The sequence below is a fragment of the Prionailurus bengalensis genome, chromosome E3 (genome assembly GCF_016509475.1).
Source record: "Prionailurus bengalensis isolate Pbe53 chromosome E3, Fcat_Pben_1.1_paternal_pri, whole genome shotgun sequence".
NCBI classification, from domain to species: domain Eukaryota; kingdom Metazoa; phylum Chordata; class Mammalia; order Carnivora; family Felidae; genus Prionailurus; species Prionailurus bengalensis.
This window is the reverse complement of record NC_057357.1, coordinates 1087287-1105339: the sequence shown is the minus strand read 5'-3', so window position 1 is coordinate 1105339 and position 18053 is coordinate 1087287.

Below are 18053 nucleotides of genomic sequence, written 5' to 3'. Positions count from 1 at the left end.
AACAAACCACACGCAGCACCAAGCAGCACGTGGCACAGCCGTCACACGGTGGAGAGAGGCGGGTGTGTGCTCGCGGGATGCCTCACGCCGAGGCTCCCGCAGCCTCCCTCTGGGGCCCCGCTCGGCCAGCTACCTGGCCGTCCACAGGGGACCGAGCCACGGACTCCGCTCGACCACGGAAAGGGACCGAGCACTAACGCGGCAGCAGGACCCCGGGCGCGTCTCCAGAGGACAGTGCTGAGCAGAGGCGCGGCCCTCACGTGCCCTGTGTGGCCTCCTTGAAAGGACAAAACGAGGAACTGGTTGGGGGGCGGGGAGGGAGCCGCTCGAAAAACGGCCCCCCGGGCGCTGCGGGGGTGACGGGCCCATTGGCTGCACCCACATCAGGACCCCGCTCGTGGGACTGCGCGCGCTCTGCCAGACGTGAGCCCTGGAGGCAACCGGGTAAAGCATACGCAGATCCCCGGTATTTGGATTAAAAGGGAAAGACGGAGGCTGGGCGTCTAAGGGGCAGGAAGGAGAAGGCCAGAGGAAGGCGAGGTGGGGGCAGGGGTGGGGAGGGGCACAGACACCCCCGGACACCCTGCCGAGGGGCCTGGGTCACGGTCGGAAGCCCCCGGACAGCGTGGAGCCCAGGAGCCCCAAGTGCGGCGTGTGGTATGGAGGGCCCGGGGTCTGGCGGGACAGCAGGGAGGACAGGGCCCGGGGAGGGTCGGCCTCACGAGCCCGCGGCCTCCTCCCGAGGCCTCAGGCAGAGCAGGAGAGGGGCCCCGGGGGGGGGGCGGTCAGCTCCCTGAGTCTTCATTTCGAAGCGGCACCCCCAGCCTGCCCCAGCCCCTCTGCCCACACGCCCAGAGGAAAGTCCCCAGAGCCACTCGTGTGGCCGCGGGCCGGTCCCTGGACCTCTCCAGGCCTTCCTGCCCCTCTCTGGAGTAGCCTGGGAACGCACCCCCTGCCCACAGTGGTCCAGAATCCCCTCCCTGACCTGAGGTGGGCTCGGGGGGGAGGGGGGGCTGGGGACAGGTGGCTCGGGGACCGCTGGGCAGCCTGGCCGGGCCAGAGTTAGAGGCCATCCCTGCAGTGACCACGCAGGTTCCTTCAGGAGTTCATTCCTTCTGCGCCCCTTTCACTGTTCCCGGCAGTGGGGGTGGCTCAGCGCCCCCACAGACACCCTTTCCGGCTGTCTGGCCTGAGGGTTCAGAGGAGGGATCCCCCCTTGGGTCCAGAAGCCCCTCTTGCTGCGCGTGAGCGGCTGCGGCGGCTTTTCCGGGCCAGACGCGGGTCTTGTGAGCCTCAGCGTCCCCACCTGTGAAGTGGGGGTGACGACCCCCACAGCCCTGTGGCAAGAGAAGACCCCAACAAGCGAGAGGAGCCTGGCAGGTCCCGGCCGCCCTGCACACCCTGCTGGGGCCAGCGGGGGCCCTCCGTGCCGCCCGTGGCTGCGGTCCGCCCGGCCTCACCTCGCCCGGCTGGGCAGCTGAATCAGCCGGGCGGTGACTCACTTTGAGGTCGGGCACTTCCCTCCCGGGGCCAGGGCTGCGGGGCCGTGCCTGGGGGAGGGTGACTCCTCGTCTGGGAGGCTCTCGCCCTTGGCGGTGGCCTGTCCGTCCGGGCCGACTTGGGGGTCCTGGGCCCCACATTCAAAGGCTCCTGTGGCCGCTGAAGGCCATGGGGGCTCTGGTCCCTGAGACTCAGATCCAGACGGGGTCCCTGGGGTCTGGCCTCGCCTCCCCAGAGTGTGGCTCGACCCCACCCCCTTCCAGGAAGACTTTCCTGACGCCTCTGACCGCACTGACCTCGCTCTCCCCTCTTGGACGGCTCTTGCCTCCTGGGATGTGACCAAATTAGGAAGTCGATGACTCACTTCTCTGCCCCAGCCTCACCTCCAGTTGGGCAGGGCACCCCCTGTCTTCTGGGGGTCAGCTAGTCTGGTTCTAACTTAAGCTCCAAGGGCAGGGAAACCTTCAATTAGTCTCTGCATCTGGGCCGAGTAACCTCAGACCCACGGCAGGCTTGGGGGCCACGAAGGCCCTCAGAACCTTTCCATGGGAATCGTTCAACAAAGAAAGACCTTGCGCGGGTGCAGAGGATTTTAAAGTCCACGCGTAGAGCTCACACTCGGCCTCCCAGGTCGCGGGGTTGAATCTGCTGCTCCAGTGGGAGTCCGCTGCAGCTGGGGCTCAGGTCTGCCTCCAGGACAGAGCCCTGTGTCATCCCCCTGGACGCCTCCCTTTCAGCCTCCCCGGTCAAACATTCCTTTTCGCTTTACATTGGAGAAATCAGGCGGGTGTGTTTGGGGAACGTTCTGGGGAACTACCTCACCGTGCTGGCGTCGGGGGAGCCTATGTCGGGCTGCGAACGCACGGTCATTAGAATATAATCCAATTTGCCTCGAGTCCTGGTCCCATTTCTTACGAGCCGTGGGGCACCAGGCAGATTTCTTCACTTGCCCTGTTCGGGGCCTCGACTGTTTGGTGTACAAAGTGGGGGGTACGAGGTGTGATTAGATGTGCCATGAAATGGGGTCCTTGCGTGGACACCACTGAGCAGGCGGTCTGGAGACACCCCAGTGTGGAGTTACTGCTACACGGGACGTCCGATCATGTCGCACGCACTCATGATGATGTCAGGCTCTCCCGCTTTACCCAGACGTGTGAACCCCAGAGCCTGTGGCTCCGATGGGTCTGGCTCCCGGCTATGGGGCCCGTCCTGCACATGCCAGCCGGACACGTGTCCTTCCTCCCCCTTCCTCTGTTTGTTGAGCCCCCCCCCCGTCTCCCTGGGGCTGGCCCCTGAGGATGCCCAGATGAGGAACGCCCACCCAGCAGCTGCTCTGGGACCCAGCTTTGTGGAGGTCACAGACGTGGCCTTGCACACGCGACTCCTCCGTGTAGTGTCCCTCTGAGGCCCGGGGGCCTGAACACCCACCATAGAATGTGCAGGTTAAGACATGGGGCAGAGCCCGGTGAGCGTGGCTTGTCTCTGCTCCCCGATGTCAGGGCTCGGGGACCTCATGAGCAGGGGACAGCTGCTGAGGCGTTCCTCTGACCTTGTTCCGGGTACTCTGCTGGGCCCCGAGGACGGAACCCACGGCCCCTGGGGTGGCCTGAGCTTCTGCACAGCCGGCCTCCCTCCGTGGGCGCTGCACGGCCAGGAGCGGGGTGAAACGCCCGGCCGGAGGTGCTCTTAGGCCCTGCTGTGAGGGTTGGGGGTCGTCACCTCTGCGTATTCTCTGCCGTCCAGCCCACCTGGACTCAGGGAGGGGACCCGGGCCCCACTTCCCGGCGGGGGAGAGTTTGAAGAACAAGCAGTCATGTTTCTGAATTGCCTCTCTCCCCCAGTTCCTAGGAACACTGGGCCCTGGCCGGGGGTCGGCAGACCACGTTGTGCTGGGCCTCGTGTCTCTCCAGGTCCTCAGGAGGGGGCCCTCCTGAGGCAGGAGGGGCCCTCCTGGAGCAGTCTTGGGGTGGCCAAGGCTGCGGGCCAGCTCATCAGTCTACACCAGGCCGGGTGTCTCCCCACACAGGGGCCCTCTCGGTCTGCTCCACAGCTGTCCCCCACATAGCCCCATGCGAACACGTTTGTCAGACGAACGCATGATCGACTGAACTCACACGTGAGCCCTTGCAGAGACCGCCTGGATCCGAATGGACTGAACTGCCTAGTCGAGGACCCCGAGGAGCCTCAGACGGGGCGGGGAGGCTGAGCCGAGAGAGGGCACTTCACCAGCCCCAGTAGATGCCAGAGCTGGGACGGGAGCCCCCGGGCCCCGGACCCCCCTGTGGTTCCCCCAAGCTGCCGGCTCAGGTGGAAACGTGTGGTGTTCGGCTTTTGGCTGATTTACAAATGCGCTCCGGCAAATGGTTCGTGTTTCTGAGGGACAGAGCCCTGGTCATACCTGGAGACTCCTAGGAACACCCACGTTTCATTTTTCTAAGGACTAAATAGGTTGCCAGGAAAAACCCGACGAATTTAGGCAGTTCAGGTGTGAGTTCTCCACATCAGCTGCTGTCTGTGGTGTGTGCCTCTGTGAGTGGCCTCTCTGGAGAGGTGAGGGTGGCGGGGGACAGTGTCAGCAATCTGGGGCCTGGAGGAGGGGCAGGAGTGACCCCCGGGGGGCCCCGGGCCTGAGACTGTGGCCACACCCTGGGGACTGTGAGCCTTGGTCCCAGGGGACGAGAGGTGCGGCCCCAGGGGCAGGGGGGCCTCGCCCAGCCGGGGCTGCCCCCGCTGCTGTGCCCTGCCACCCCCACACATTCCAGGCCACCCCCAGTCCAGGCCTCTCTCTTGCGTCACCAGCCTCCCGGCAGCTCCCGGCCCCCTGCTTCCCTGCTTAGGCTCCAGCCCCACACTGGCCCCAGGGAGCCTGCAGACCGAGACCAGCACAGAGCCCTTCCTCTCCTGGTGCTCCCACCCCCAGACCCGGGCAGCCCTGGTCTTCACCTGCCCCAGATCCACACCCCTCCCCAGGGCTTGCCCCTCACACTCCTCCTGCGCCCCCACCTCCAATTCCAGTGACCCCCGTCAGTCCTGCTTCACAATCCACTTGGGCCTCGCACACGGCGGCCGGTCCAGAGATCTCAGAGGCATGACAAGAACCAATGGGGAGTGTCTGGCCTCAGGGCGGGACCCAAGTGGGGACCCCCAGCGAGCTTCCGCGGGCTTGGGGGCACCCACCATCACCCTCCCAAGTGCTGATGCCTGGGCTGCGTGGGGCCAAGGGAAGTTCCTCGAATCCCAGCTCCCGGATAGAGCCGTAGGAGACGGAGAACCTTCCGGAATGGAATGCAGGCCGCCCGCGGGTGTTGAAGCTTCCTGTGCGGGAAGCTTCAGTCCTGGTCTCCGTCCCTCAGGTGGCCGCTGCTCCTGAACTAGGGGGTTGAACTACGGGGCCCCCAGAGGGTCCTGGAGGTGCTGGGGAGGGAAAGGGATCTCGGCTGTGGGCTGGCCAAGGGGCAACGTGGACAAGACCGCCTGGCTTCAGACCTCACACTGACCCTGGGGGGCTGGGGACCCCCTCGCTGCCGCAGGGGAGCAGGAGAGGTCTGAGCGCCACCCACGAGGTACGGGGCTCCAGGCCTCTCGGGGACGGTCCTGGGAGACCTTGGAGCCCCCCTCACGGGGGCTGACAGCAGGTGAGGCTGGTGCTTCGTGCCTGGCTCCCTCCCTCCCTCCGTCCCTCACTCGTTCATTCATTCGCTCAGAAGGCCAGTGCCCGCCAGGGCCGAGGGGGCTCCTGGGTGGGCGCCCATCCCCACAGTCCTGCTCCAGGCCTCCCCCGGCCCTGGGAGCCAACAACTCCCAAGTGCTTTTGCCTTCGAGGAGGGGCTGGCCCTGTGGCGGACGTGGCGGATGCTGCATTGGCACAGAGCCACCACGCCAGCCTCACAGCCACTGCCGTGTGCCGAGGACCGAGCGTGTGCCAGGCGTGTGCTGAGCGCCCAGGTCCCCAGCACAGAGAGCCCCCCAGCAGCCTGCGGGACCCACTGTCCCACTGAGGAAACAGAGCTCGGAGAAGGGCCGACGTCTGTGGCAGCCGCCTGGGGGCCCCTCCGTTCCCACTCAGGCGTGGTCTCCCCCACCCTGGAGCCCGGATCTGAGCCCGCCCCTGTCACCTTTACCTGTCGCTGATCACAGACCCTCTGTGCACAGCCAGGCCGCCACCCCAGGGGAGCAGGCCGGCTTCCTCCTCTGGGGTTACCTTGCCGCCGTGCGGGGCCGACACCAGGGCTGGTGAGGGGAGGCTGTGGGGTGCGGAGAGCAGTGCCCCCACGGTTCACGGCCAGCCCCCTCTTCCGGGCCTCCGCAGCCCCTGCATGGCCCTGGGCACAGCAGAGGCCTGTCCCTGGGGCCACCCGCCCAGGCACCTCAGCTTCTAGGCTGAGACCCAGGGAGAATGTGGGCCAAGCAAGGGCCCTGGCACGTCCCACAGACATTGTCAGGACCGGGGTCTCATGACAAATGGCCACGTGCTCCCCGGAGCCCCAACCTGGTGGGGCCATGAGACACTACATGGGCGGGCAGTTGAGTTCCTGTGTTCCATGAAGAAGACGTAGCCCGGTCACGGCTTTGATAGGGCTGGGGGAGGGGGGAGGAGGGGAGCGGCTAGGAAGGAGGGGCGGGGCTTTGACGGGGCTGGGGAGGAGGGGCGGGGCTTTGACGGGGGGAGGGGGGTGGCACAAGGAAGGAGGTGCGGGGCTTTGACAGGGCTAGTGAGGAGGGGGCGGGGTTTTGACGGGGGGGGGGGCCATAAGGAAGGAGGGGCGGGGCTTTGACAGGGCTGGGGAGGAGGGGCGGGGCTTTGATAGGGCTGGGGGAGGGGCGGGGCTTTGACAGGGCTAGTGAGGAGGGGGCGGGGTTTTGACGGGGGGGGGGCCATAAGGAAGGAGGGGCGGGGCTTTGACAGGGCTGGGGGGAGGGGCGGGGCTTTGACGGGGGGGGCACAAGGAAGGAGGGGGGGCTTTGACGTGGGGGGCATTAGGAAGGAGGGGCGGGGCTTTGACAGGGCTGGGGAGGAGGGGCGGGGCTTTGACGGGGGGCGGGGCACTAGGAAGGAGGGGCAGGACTTTGACAGGGCTGGGGGCTGGGGAGGAGGGGGGCGGGGCAGGACGCACAGGGGAATGGTAGTAGAGGGTGTCTGGGAGGTCCTGCTGGGGGCTCCGGGCAGATGTAGCCTGAGGGCAGAGTCACTGTTGGGAACAGAGCCCCCACCCAGCCTCCTCCTCCAGGTCAGCCCTGCTGTAAGCCCAGCACCCCGCTCCTGCTCCTGGGACAGGTGCAGAACCGAGCAGAGCGCCAGCCCCCAACAGGCCACCAAGGTGGACGCCTCGCCTGGAGGTTCGGCCAGGCACCCAGGTACATTTGGAGCCCCTCAGGCATGGCTGCTTGGGCTCAAACGGGTGCCCGCCTCCAGCTGGGAGGAGCCCAGCTCGCAAACACAGACGCAGGGGTGCAGGCACCCACCAGCCCCTCAGGTGTCTGAGCACGTGCGAGGAGGGCGCCGCCGGGCCCTGGGGGCTGACCCCACCCAGCCACCCTTCCACAAGATTAACCTTGCAGGGCTCTGACCACCTTCAGGACACCTCCCGGGGTCAGCAGGTGAGCTGAGGAAGGGGAGGAAGGGGAGCTGGGAGAGGAGAGGGGTTGCCTTGGGAAGCACACAGGCAGGGCAGGGCTGCAAGGCCTCGTCTGGACTCTGTCCTGCTCTCAACCCCTGTGGGGCCACAGCAAGACACGGGAGCCCACAGAAGCCGGGCCCGAGCTACAGGCTCAGAGGGGCTGCTGAGCCGAGAGGGTGTAAGGACCCACAGGATGCTGTCCCTTCGAGTCCCCGCCACTGGTGGCACAGAGAGACACGCTGAGCTTCTCGTCCTCCAGGTGCCCCCTCCTCCAGGGAGGCCACCAGGAAAGCACGAGGCCCTTGTTCAGCCGCTTCCAGAAGCCGGAGCCCTGTGAAGAGAGAACGAATGCTTGGGGTGCAGAGGAGACAGGGTGGGGACGTTGTGGGTTCGGCCAGATCTCTACTGGGGTCTGGCTGAGCGGGATGCCGAGAGCTGGCACGTCCCCCTTGGGCCAGAGGGTCTGGGGCAGGTCCCTGAGGAGACACCCCCCCCCCCCCCCCCGCCCCACGGCTGGGAAGGCACCTCCTCCTTCCTGCCCTGGCCTCCAGGGTGACAGGGAGCCCTGGGGAGTCCCTGGCCCATCCTTCATCCTCGCGGCCTGGTGGCCGGAATGGTGCGGCTGGGTCAGGAAGGGATGGGTTGGCACTGGAGGCGCAGGACGGGCAGGAGGAGGATGGGGACAGCGAGGAGGGGGAGGGGTGGTGGGGGAATTGGAAGTGCATTCCAGACGGTTGACTCAGCACTGCAGCCGGGCTGGGGAGGGGAGCGGCCCAGCTGCCCTCCCGGGAAGGTCCCTGGGATCGCTCCCTGGAGAGGAGATAAGATGGGTGGGGCCCGGCTGGAAGGAGAATCCCTGGCCTGGGCAGCTCTGCTGCTGGCTGCTGGCTGCTGCCCTAGGCTCTGCTCAGGTGCCTCCTCCTGGAAGCCTTCTGGGATTCCTCCTCGCTCCTGGACCCAGGGGTGCCCTTGGGGAGCCTGGCTTTATTCAGCCTCCTGTCAGACACGGGCAGTGTCCAGGGGGGCCGGGGGGATCCTGGGAGCTGAGTGGGTGGATGTTTTGGGGGACCCTTCAGGAAAGTGCTAAGCCATGTCCCCAGGCACAGCCACCAGCAGAAGGGATGCACCCCCTTTGCTAAACAAGGCCCCAACCCGCCCGCCTGGCTGGGCCCTGTGCACTGCTTCCCGCTGAGTCTGGAAGACCCAGGGACCCGTTCTCTGGAGGCTGAGTTGGTTGAGAGGCCCCCGAACTTCTCCTGGGAGGCAAGGGGTGCGTGGTCCAAGAGTCCCCCATGCGCCTGTGGCGGGAGCTTGCCTAGCCCTGGAAACCACCCTTAAGCCCAGGGCGCCCTGGGGTCCCCCCACCCACGTGGGTCACCCAGAGGGTACTGTGGAGGACGGGGTGCTGAGGACGCTTTCTCTGGGGGGTCTCCCCATGGGGGGAAGCCTGGCGCCGGGTCATGAGGACACATGCGGCCTGAGCAAGGACCGAAGCACCCAGAGCCGTCCAGCTGGTTCAGCCCCGGGTGCCCGGCCCACGGAGACAGTGGGGTGCGTGGTCCTTGTGGTTCTAACCTCCTGGTTTGGGACTTGTTATGACTCCCGAGAAGCCGAGGCCCAGAGTGGCTCCATGACTTACCCACAGAACATGCTAGAAAGAGCGTGGACTTGGACCTGGGTTTTCCAGGTGAGCTGCCCTCACCCCAGACCCCACAGTCCTCAATAGTCCTTGAGAGACCCTCAGGGACACTTGGGGGCCTCTCGGCCCGGCTGCACCAGCCACTTGGAAAGGTGACAGCTGGGTGGTCCCAACTGCGGGATCTCGTGGGGGGGTGGGGGGCCGTGGGCCCCTGGCCCGGGCAGATCCCGGGTGGCTGCTTCCTGCCCACACACCAGCTTTGCCAGTGGGAGCCTGCACGGTGAGGAGAGGAGTATTTATAACCTGTTATCTGTCGGGACAAGGCTCTGTAACTCAGGGGAGGGCCCAAGGCTCAGCGAGGCGGGTTCGGCGGCAGCAGTGGGCACAGGCAGTAGGGGCCATGCACTTCATTCCCGCCAGAGCCCAATGCACACTTAATTTCCCCTGGAGCCCCCAGGACAAGGCTGGGGCCGAGGGCAGGCTGACGCGTCTGAGGGGGTCACTCTAGCAGCAGAGTGGAGATGCCCTGGCTGGGGTGGAGGGGCGTGCCTGGGACCACGGGACAGTTTTCCTGTGGGAAGGTGGGGGCTGGGGCCAGGAGGTGACCTCGGGGAGGCACTGGTCAGGCTTCAGAGACATTTTGAGGGCCGGGTCAACAATATTTCCTGACACACGGACGTACAGGCAGAGGGCTTCAGGGTCGGCTCGCGGGCTGTGGTCTGAGCGGCCAGCAGGCCGGTGTCCCCAGGGACAGAGCACGCAGCAGAGCCAGGGGCTGGTCTTGGCCGTGTTAAGTTAGACTTGTCTGTCGGACACCCAGGCAGAGGTGCTGAGTGGAGTCTGGGGCTCAGGAGGGAGCTCTGGGCTCGAGGTCTTGGCAGAGGGGCGAGTGGAGCATGGGACACAAGAACGCCATCGCACCATTTCGGGGCAAGGGCAGTGCTCTGAGACGGAGCTTGCTCAGTGTGAACGAGGGAGCCCCAGCTGCTTCCGGCAGTCGTCTTGTCACCGTGAGGCCTCAGCTGAAGGAAGACACCGAGGGAGAGAGGGCCACTAACACACAGAGCCGCGTCCTCGACCAGACCTCTCCTGAAGGCTGCCCACTGGGCAAGCCAGGTTGGGTCGAGTCCCCCCACCCTGAAGCTGAGAGCTTCTGGCCAAGGCCATCAGCAGGCAGGTAAACCCCTTCCTCCGTGTTGTCCGTCTCCACCTTCCGGGAGGTCAACTCTGTGAGGGCAGGGATGGTGCTCCTCACACATCACACATAGCAGGTGCATGGTAAATGTCTGCTGTGGAAGGAACGCGTCTCAGGGCGTCTGTCTTAGAGACAGAGACGTTGTCTCTGATAAAACATTTCCAGAATGTCAGCTTCAGGGGATCCAGAGATAACCCTAGTGTAGACCAGAGTTTGGGTCGTAGGGGCTGGGTGGCCCTGTTTTGCGTTCACAGGGCACACGCTGTGATCTTAGCTGCACGTGAAGGCTTGAAGGGCGGAGCGCGGCACCGTCCCGGGGAGACTGGAGCTGGTGACGTGGGGTGCGGAGGGACCCCTCGCCCGCACGTGTGGGGCCACGCTGCCTGTGCCCCCCCACCCAGGGCTCCTGTGGCTGGGGGGGGCGGGGAGCTCTGAGCTGCAGGCGGAAACGCCCCGAGCTGAGCGCGGGGCATAAGGTCTGTGCCCGCGTCACCGCACGCGGCCCTCTCCGCACCCTGGCAGTGAGATGCTCGCCGGCTCTGTGCTGACTGCTTCCCAGGCATCACCCCCGTCACCTGAGACCACAGGCGCTCAGAGAGGTGAAGCCCCTTGTGGCAGGCTGCACAGCCAGCTGGTGGTGAAGCCATCCGCAGCCCCGGGCTGGCTCCCCTGGGCCTCGGGCCTGGTCTCTCTCCTGTCCTTCTGACGTCCCGCCGGCAGGCGCATAGTAGGGGCTCAGGAAGCCAGGGGACCCACACGCCGCTCCCCTGCTCCCCCCAGAGGGGAGCCTGGGCCGCAGAGGTCGCCAGGCCTCCCCCCACCCCAGGTCTCCCAAGGGTCACCGCAGGACAAGGATAAGATTATCCTCCGTACTTTGCTCTCTCCTGTCGAGAAAAACAGCCACAGATGAAAATAGCTTCCCCGGCAGTCACAGACGGGGAGGGGTGTCAAGCTCTCCCTCTGCTGGGCCCACAGCCCTTGTCCCCAGGGAGGAAGGACACTGCCGGGGTCACTCAGAGCACAGGTGTGAGCCCTGAGCTCCGGCGCTCCCTCCCCGGTGCGGGGGGGGGGGGGGGGGCACCAGCCGGCAGGGGTCAGGGGCCAAGCGGGCCGGGACAGAGCGGCCCCTCCCAGGCCGGCCTGGTGCAGGGTGGGGTGGGGGACGCCTGGAGGGCTGAGGACCACCCAAGGAGGGCCGCAGGCAGCCTGGCCCTTCGGGGCATCGTGTCCCCACCCCCCGCCGGTCAGTGTCCCTGCTCTAAAAGGGCCACCATCCCTGCAGTGTGGGGGGGGGGAGAGGCGGGGCAGGGGGGGAGTGCTGCCCTCTTTAGAGCCTGGGTGTCTCTTCCGAAACAGTCGGGACTGTACCTCTCACACCAGTGACACCCGCACCCCACGCCACCTGGACACTGGGCGGAAAGAAGCCAGACCAGCGGCGGATGCTCTGACCCCGCCGTGGACAGCGTCCCGTCTCCGTGGTTTCCACTTCGGAGAGCTGTCTTCGCCGCCGTCCCGGGGATGGACAGTTTCCAACCAGAGGGTCAGGAAAACAAGGCCTCTCGCACCTGGGATTTTAGGTTGTTTCCAGTGTTTGTGGGACCGGTTGCGCCCCCCCGGAGCCCCCCCGCGCACGCGGCCGCTCTGTGGTCGGGCCATTTCCTTAGGCCAGGTGCCCAGACGCGGGGCTGCAGGGTTGGGTCACGGCCAGGGCTCGAGGTGCCAAGTCGCTGTCAGCGTCGCTGCGCCCCTCCCCCACGCCTGCCGGCGCCCTCCGCTCGGGCTGCTCGTGCTGTCCATGGGCGCGTCCACCGGCCTTGTGGCCGGGTGCCCCCAGGGCTTGCTTGCCCTGTGTGTGTCAGCCCGTGCTTTCCCGAGGAGGGACCCGCGAAGGAGACCCGGCAGGTAGACGGCTGTGACCACCACACGCTTTTCCTAGGCGGATCGATACACGGGGAGGCGGGGCACGCGATCGTAACAGACAGCGGTTGCGTTCGGGGTTTCAAGTTTTTACTCTGTTTCAAATTTCTATGCTGGGCTTTGTTGAACCTAAACACTGTGAGCGGCGGCCCTGCTGCCCACAGTGATCTGTGGTCCGTGCTGTCTTCCGGAGAAAGCTCCCTGTCTTCTGGAACTTCGGCAAACCGTGGGGAAACTGGGAAACAGCAATCGGCGTTCCCCCACAGCCTTGTATTTGAGCGCTGTCGGCCTTCCAGAACAGGCGTGAGAACCGACAGTGAACCTCGGCTCACCCGCCTCCCGCGTCCCCCGGTCCGCTGGCTCTGCGAAGCCGCAGTCACCTGTGTGTCGCTGGCCACTGTCGACCCACCGGTCACCTTCACACCCGGACCCCGGCCGCTGGAAGCAAGCCGCGGGCATCGTGACCTTTCACCCCAGGTCCCAAGGCGCGCGGCATCAGCACGACCGTCCCTTTCTCCTTGGTCCTGGTGGCGTCCCTGGCTGCCCGGGTTTTGGTGGAGCCATCCCGACGCTCTCGTCTGCTGTCCCCAGAACAACCTGCCTCGGGGGCCTGTGGAGCGCCCCTCCGCCCGGAGGGGGCTGCTTGCTCCCGCGAGGCTGGCCAAGAGCACGCACGTTGGCAGGAGCGCGGCAGGCGGCGGTGCGAGCTTCCCCCCTGCAGAGACGCACCCGCCCCACGCATGTTCCAGAACATTCATTGAACCGTTGCCGGACCCCCCTGACGTGCATTTAGCGCTGGGGGTAAAGTGTGGTTTCAGCAGGTCACTCTTCCAGACTGTCGTATGGAATAAACAGGCCGGTACCTCTCACGGCTTTTCCTCTGGGACGGAGTCTTTTCTGGGCTCTGTGGTTCCGGTCCGTTTGTCACACGAGAGCCTCTCTGTTCTGATTATGGTAGCTCCGTGACCCATTTGCCTCTTCCTTCTAGAAGTCTCTGTGCTTCCTGCATGCACCTTTAGCCCCTTGGCCCGGCTTCTACGGGCCACTTGAGCACCCTTCTCCCCCTGGTGAGGGAGGCCCCCTGAGTTGACCCCACAGCTCTGGTCTGATTTGTGCTCCCATCCAGGGAGGTGCAGGCCTCTCTGACGTCGGGACGCTTTTCCGTCTGGTGGGCCCATGTCTCTGGAGAGTGTGACCTCACTGTCCTCTCTCAGGGAGGCCTGGCAGGCCATCCCTGCACTATATCCCCAGCCGTCCCAGGGTCCAGCCGCTAGCTCTGACCTCTGTCCGGCAGGGGTGAGTCCTGTCTGTCTGATGGCCAAGGGCTGCTGCAGGCCTTTCCCGCCCCGTCCACGGTCACAGACCCGAGAGGGACAGGGCCCGTGGGCAGTGCCTGGGGAAAGAGGTGGGGACTCTGGGTTCAGACTGGGTGGCCAGCCCCATCTCCTTGGAATTCACACCCAGAACACAGGAACTTGGCCACAAGTCCTGAAGACCCCAGCAGGCAAGCAAGGGGAACAGGGGTTGCTGCTTTGGCCGGGGAGGCTGGCAGCTAAACTTCTCGTCTAGGCTGCCACATTTTGTGTTCCCTGCCCACACTCTCTAATGCCTTCCATACCCCTAGAGTAAAGTCCAGATGCCTTACTTTGGTCTCAAGGCCTGTGTGACCTGCCCCACTGCCTGCCTCCCCCAGCTCACCTTCTCCCACCATCCCCTGCCCCTTGTTGTCCTTGAACAAGCCAAGCCAGTTCCTGCCCCGGGGCCTTTGCACGTGCTATTGTTGTTTCTGCCTATAATACTGGATCTAGACTTTCTAGATGGCCGGTCGGCTTCCTCTCCAACAGACCTTACTGACCACTCCCGAAACACGTTACCTGAAACACTACATGCTTATTTGTCACTTGCTTATCCGGAGACCCTGAGTCCTAGGAGAGCTTTGTTTTAGCTTTGCGCCCCTAGTGCTCCACAGAGTGGAGTGCGTGAGTATTTGTTGAAGGGGGGGAATGAGTAGTCCTTAAAGCAACCGTCTATGCTGGCCATTATCCAGAGGAGAAAACCGAGGCCCCAAGATGCCCAACACTTTGCTCAAGATCACACAGCCGGTGAGGCCAGCGGGGGTGTCCCCGTCCCCTGGCCCCGCTGGTCTTGGGGTGTCTGAGGGTCCAGACCTCTGCTGGCTTCAAGGCTGGAGGCGGCCCGCCAGCACTCACCTGGCTGGCTCTGCACTGCAGGTTTGAACTGCATGTGTCTAGACGAGCTTTGCCCAATGGACGTATCGTTTTAGGACATTTCAAATGTTCTATAGTGACCGTGTCAAACAAAGGAAAAACAGGTGAAACTAATTGTAGTAATATCATTTATTTAAGCAATACATCGAAAATGCTATCATCTCAACATGGAACTAATTTAAAAATTGGCAATGACAAATGTCACACCCCTTGCCTGCACACGAAGCCCTCTCCGCCACAGAGGCCGTGCGTCTCCGGCGTATCGCCGGGCGAAGCAGCCATGGTTCACACGCCAGTGGCCACAGGGTGGCTGGTGGCTCCCGAACCACACAGTCTAGCCTGCAAGCTGCCAAGTGTCCCTTAACGTGGGTCTTCACGCACAGCATACTCGCAAGATGACTGCGGGCTCACAGCTGTTTCAACCTCCGTTTCTGTTTGTGAATTTAAAAAGGGAAATAAAAGCATTTAATAGGGAGTAAAAAACAACACTGGGAATGCCCTGCCGGCCTGCCGACAGGTTTATCACCCTTTCTGGGGAGGCTGCGTGGAAAGGCCTGGGGCGGCCGAGGTAATAACCTCATTAACGCCTGCACGGGCCCTCTTGATCTTCAAGGAGCCGTGCCCGTGCCCGCTCGGCCTTTGGATCAGCTGCCCTGAGCCTGAGAGAGCCTTGCCCAGAGATAAAGCGAGTCGTGTCTCGTCATTACAAATTGTTCTGAAATCTGGTCTGGCTCCTGGCAGAGGCCTGGGCTCGGCCGCTCGGCGGGCTCCCCCCCGCGCCAGCGAGCTGGGGCACCGCCGCCGGGCAGCTGCGCGTGCTGCGCGTGCGTGTGCGTGTGCGCGAGCGCGCGCGCAGACTGCTTCTCCCTGGTGGGGCGGGGGCGGAGGCTCTCTCCCGGCCCCCTTTCCCGCACGAGAGAGCGGAGACACGGCAGCGTGAGGACAGACACATCACCGAGGCCCAGCACGGGGGGCGGCGGGCAGCCAGCCCCTCCTTGCCCCCGTGCGCGGGGGCCAAGTGGACGCGCGGACTCCAGTCTTGCTGCCTATATATACCGCTGGCGGCCGCAGCATCCGTCACCGTCCTGTCTGTGACCCGTGGGACAGACAAATGCCACCTGAGCAGCTCGGCTTGCGCCCAGGAGCCCATGCCATCAGAGCCCCCTGCCTGGGGCGGAGCCACGCCTCAGCTCCGGCCCTGCGGGCCAAGGGTCCGGCTTCCGGGCCTCAGTGCTCCCATCTGTAAAATGGGGAGAGGTGGGAGGGACCTGCTCTCGTCTGTGTCCGCGTGAGGGAAATGAAGTCACACAGGGACCCAGGTGCTCAGTGGATGCTCGTCGTGAGTCCCACCGGGAAGCAACAGCAATCCTAGCCGTAGCGGCTTGTCAGCTGGCGCCAGGCCCCAGGCAGGCACGGGCGGCGGGCGGCGAGGGCATGAGGTGAGCTGGGGTTAGGGTGACACGCAGGCTGCGCAGCTCACCGGGTGCCTAATGAAGCGGGTGCCCCTCTGGCCCCTACGTTGCTCCGAGGAACGGCCAAGGTCCTTTCCCACTCCTCCCTGCTGCGGGATCATGGGCAGTATGGCGAGGCACCAGTGGCTGTCGCCCAACCAGTCACCCCAGCTGCACGGCACCCCCTCTCTCCGCCTATTTAGAGCACCTGACTCACTCTAATTATGGGCCTGCAGGCACGTCGGGGCGCGCCGGAGACGCCCGAGATAGCCCGGAAGCACCCGCTCCGGGGGCGACCGGACATCCCAGCGGCCAGGTGCACCTTCACCTCCCGCCGGCACCTCCCCCCCTGGAGATCCCTGCGGCGCCCCCTCCTTCCGCCAGGGGCCCTCTAGCTGGCCTCTGGGGACAGTGCCCGAGCCTGGGGCCGGAATGGCCCGGGGGCGGCGCGCGGGGCGGGTCTCCCCGTATAGCACACAGCCTGGTGCCCGTCCCGGGGTCCGGCGCCTCCGCAGGGCCTGGGTGGGGATGCCCGCCCAGCCGGGAACGCCGCGCCCACGCTCTCCGCACGGCCGCCCACGCCTCCTCCGATTCCGATGTATATTTAGCCTCATTATCAAATATTTGCAATGAACCGTGTGAACCGCCTAATAGCGGCTGGAAGGGAAACTCGATCCGGGGCAGAAAGAAGCACGTGACCACGCCTGATCCGCAAGGAGCGCGGACCCGGCGCACCGGGCAGGTGCAGCAGCCCCCCACGCGCCTGGCCTCCGGACTTTCGGCTCCCTGTCCGGGGTGAGCCCCCGAAGCCCACCTGCTCACCCAGTGCCCTCCCCCCCCCCCTCCGCGGGCCGAAAGGGAGACGCTTGGGACCTGAGTGGGCGGGGCGCCGCGCGGCACGGGCCGGGGAGGAGGGAGCGCGTCGCGTGGGTTCTCACCCAAGTTGCTGACCTCTTGGTCAAGTCAGTTGTATCTCTACGTCGCATTCTTGGAAGCCGGGCCCCTGGCTCTGTTTCTGCCAGTTTTTTCGGGGGTGGGGGAGGGCGGGGCCCGTGGGGCTGGGGTCGTAGCCCCGCCCCGGCTGGAACGCGCGGCGTGCCCCGAATCTCCCCCAGAGGCGCCGGTGGCACGGTTTTTGCCGCCCTCCCGCAGCGGCTGTTGTCTGGTCGCTATGACGACTCGCTGAGGTTTTTATTTTTAATAGCCGCCGGCGATTATAGGGACGCCTGCGCCGCGCCCCCAAAAGCTCTCCAGTCCGGGGGCGGGATGCACCCCGGCCTCGCCCTTGCTTTCCGCCCTGGGGCTGGCCTGCAACTCCTATCGAAAGCGACCCCTTGGCCGCCATGCTGGCCGCAAACTCCAGCTGGGCACCCCTGAAGTGCCGCCAGGGAGGGGCGCGGAGGGAGGCACCCACCTCAGCCCCCGCACAGGCGGCGGAGTTCCTCCTCCATTCCCGCGCCCACGACCGGACCCAGCCCTTTAGCCCCAAGGGACTGTCCTCGGGCCCCTCTGCCGGAGAGGAATCCCAGGCTCGAGCGGACGTGATGCAGTCAGTTCGGGAGGCGCGTAGGCGATGGCTCAGACCCGGTCCAGCCTGAGTCCTTGGGGGTGCCTGTTCGGCTGCCCTCCCCAAGCCTGCCAGTGGTCCCCCTCTCGGAGCCATCGAAGGTTCCAGCTGGACGGACAAGGACTGGCCCTCACGTGCTTCTAAACGTTTCCAAGTTTTCCCTGGTTCCACCTCGGGCTTTCTCCATCCTGACCACCTGGAGAGCGGGGTTCGTGGCGGGGTCCCTGCGAGGGGCTGCCGCCAGGGGAAGGCAGGGGCATCGGGGAGGCTGCAGGTGTGTGAAGGCACGTGGAAGGGCGCTGGTAGACCCGGGCCCTCGGGGAAGGGCAGGAGAGGTCCTGCCTCCACCCTCCTCACCCTCACCCCGAGGTATCTGGGGGGAAGGCGAGCGCCCCCCGAAGCGCCTTCCCGACTTGGCCTTTGAAATGCCGGAGCCCGCCGTTCGATGAAAGACCGCCCGCAGGCTTCGCCTTTACTGCCTTTGTCTGGCGGGAGGGCGGCCGAGGCGGGGCGCGGGCCTAATCCACAGGATGGGGCAGATGGGGGCGGAGGCCTGGGGCGGGCGGAATTCCAGGCAGCCGCCCACCCATCGGGGAGTCCCCTAACCCTCAGGGGGCCTCTCCGTCTAGCGTTGGGGTGGCGAGGCCCGCCTTCCCTCCTAGGCCGGGTTCCAGGCTCGGCTGCCCCCTCGAGAGACCAGCCGGGGGGCCGATCCCACCTGGTGTAGGCGCGCGGACCCTGCCCAGCTCGGGCGCACCTGCCCTTCGGCGGCAGGGGAACGGTGCAGCCCGCTCAGGCCTGGGCCTCCCGCGCGCCGGTCCCCGGCATCGCGCTCTGTGCCGCGCCTCGGCCGGAGGTGGCGCTCTGTACGCCCAGCGGATCCCGGCGTGGGAGGCTCAGACTCTGGGGGTTCCTCCCCGAGCGGATCCTTTCTCCTC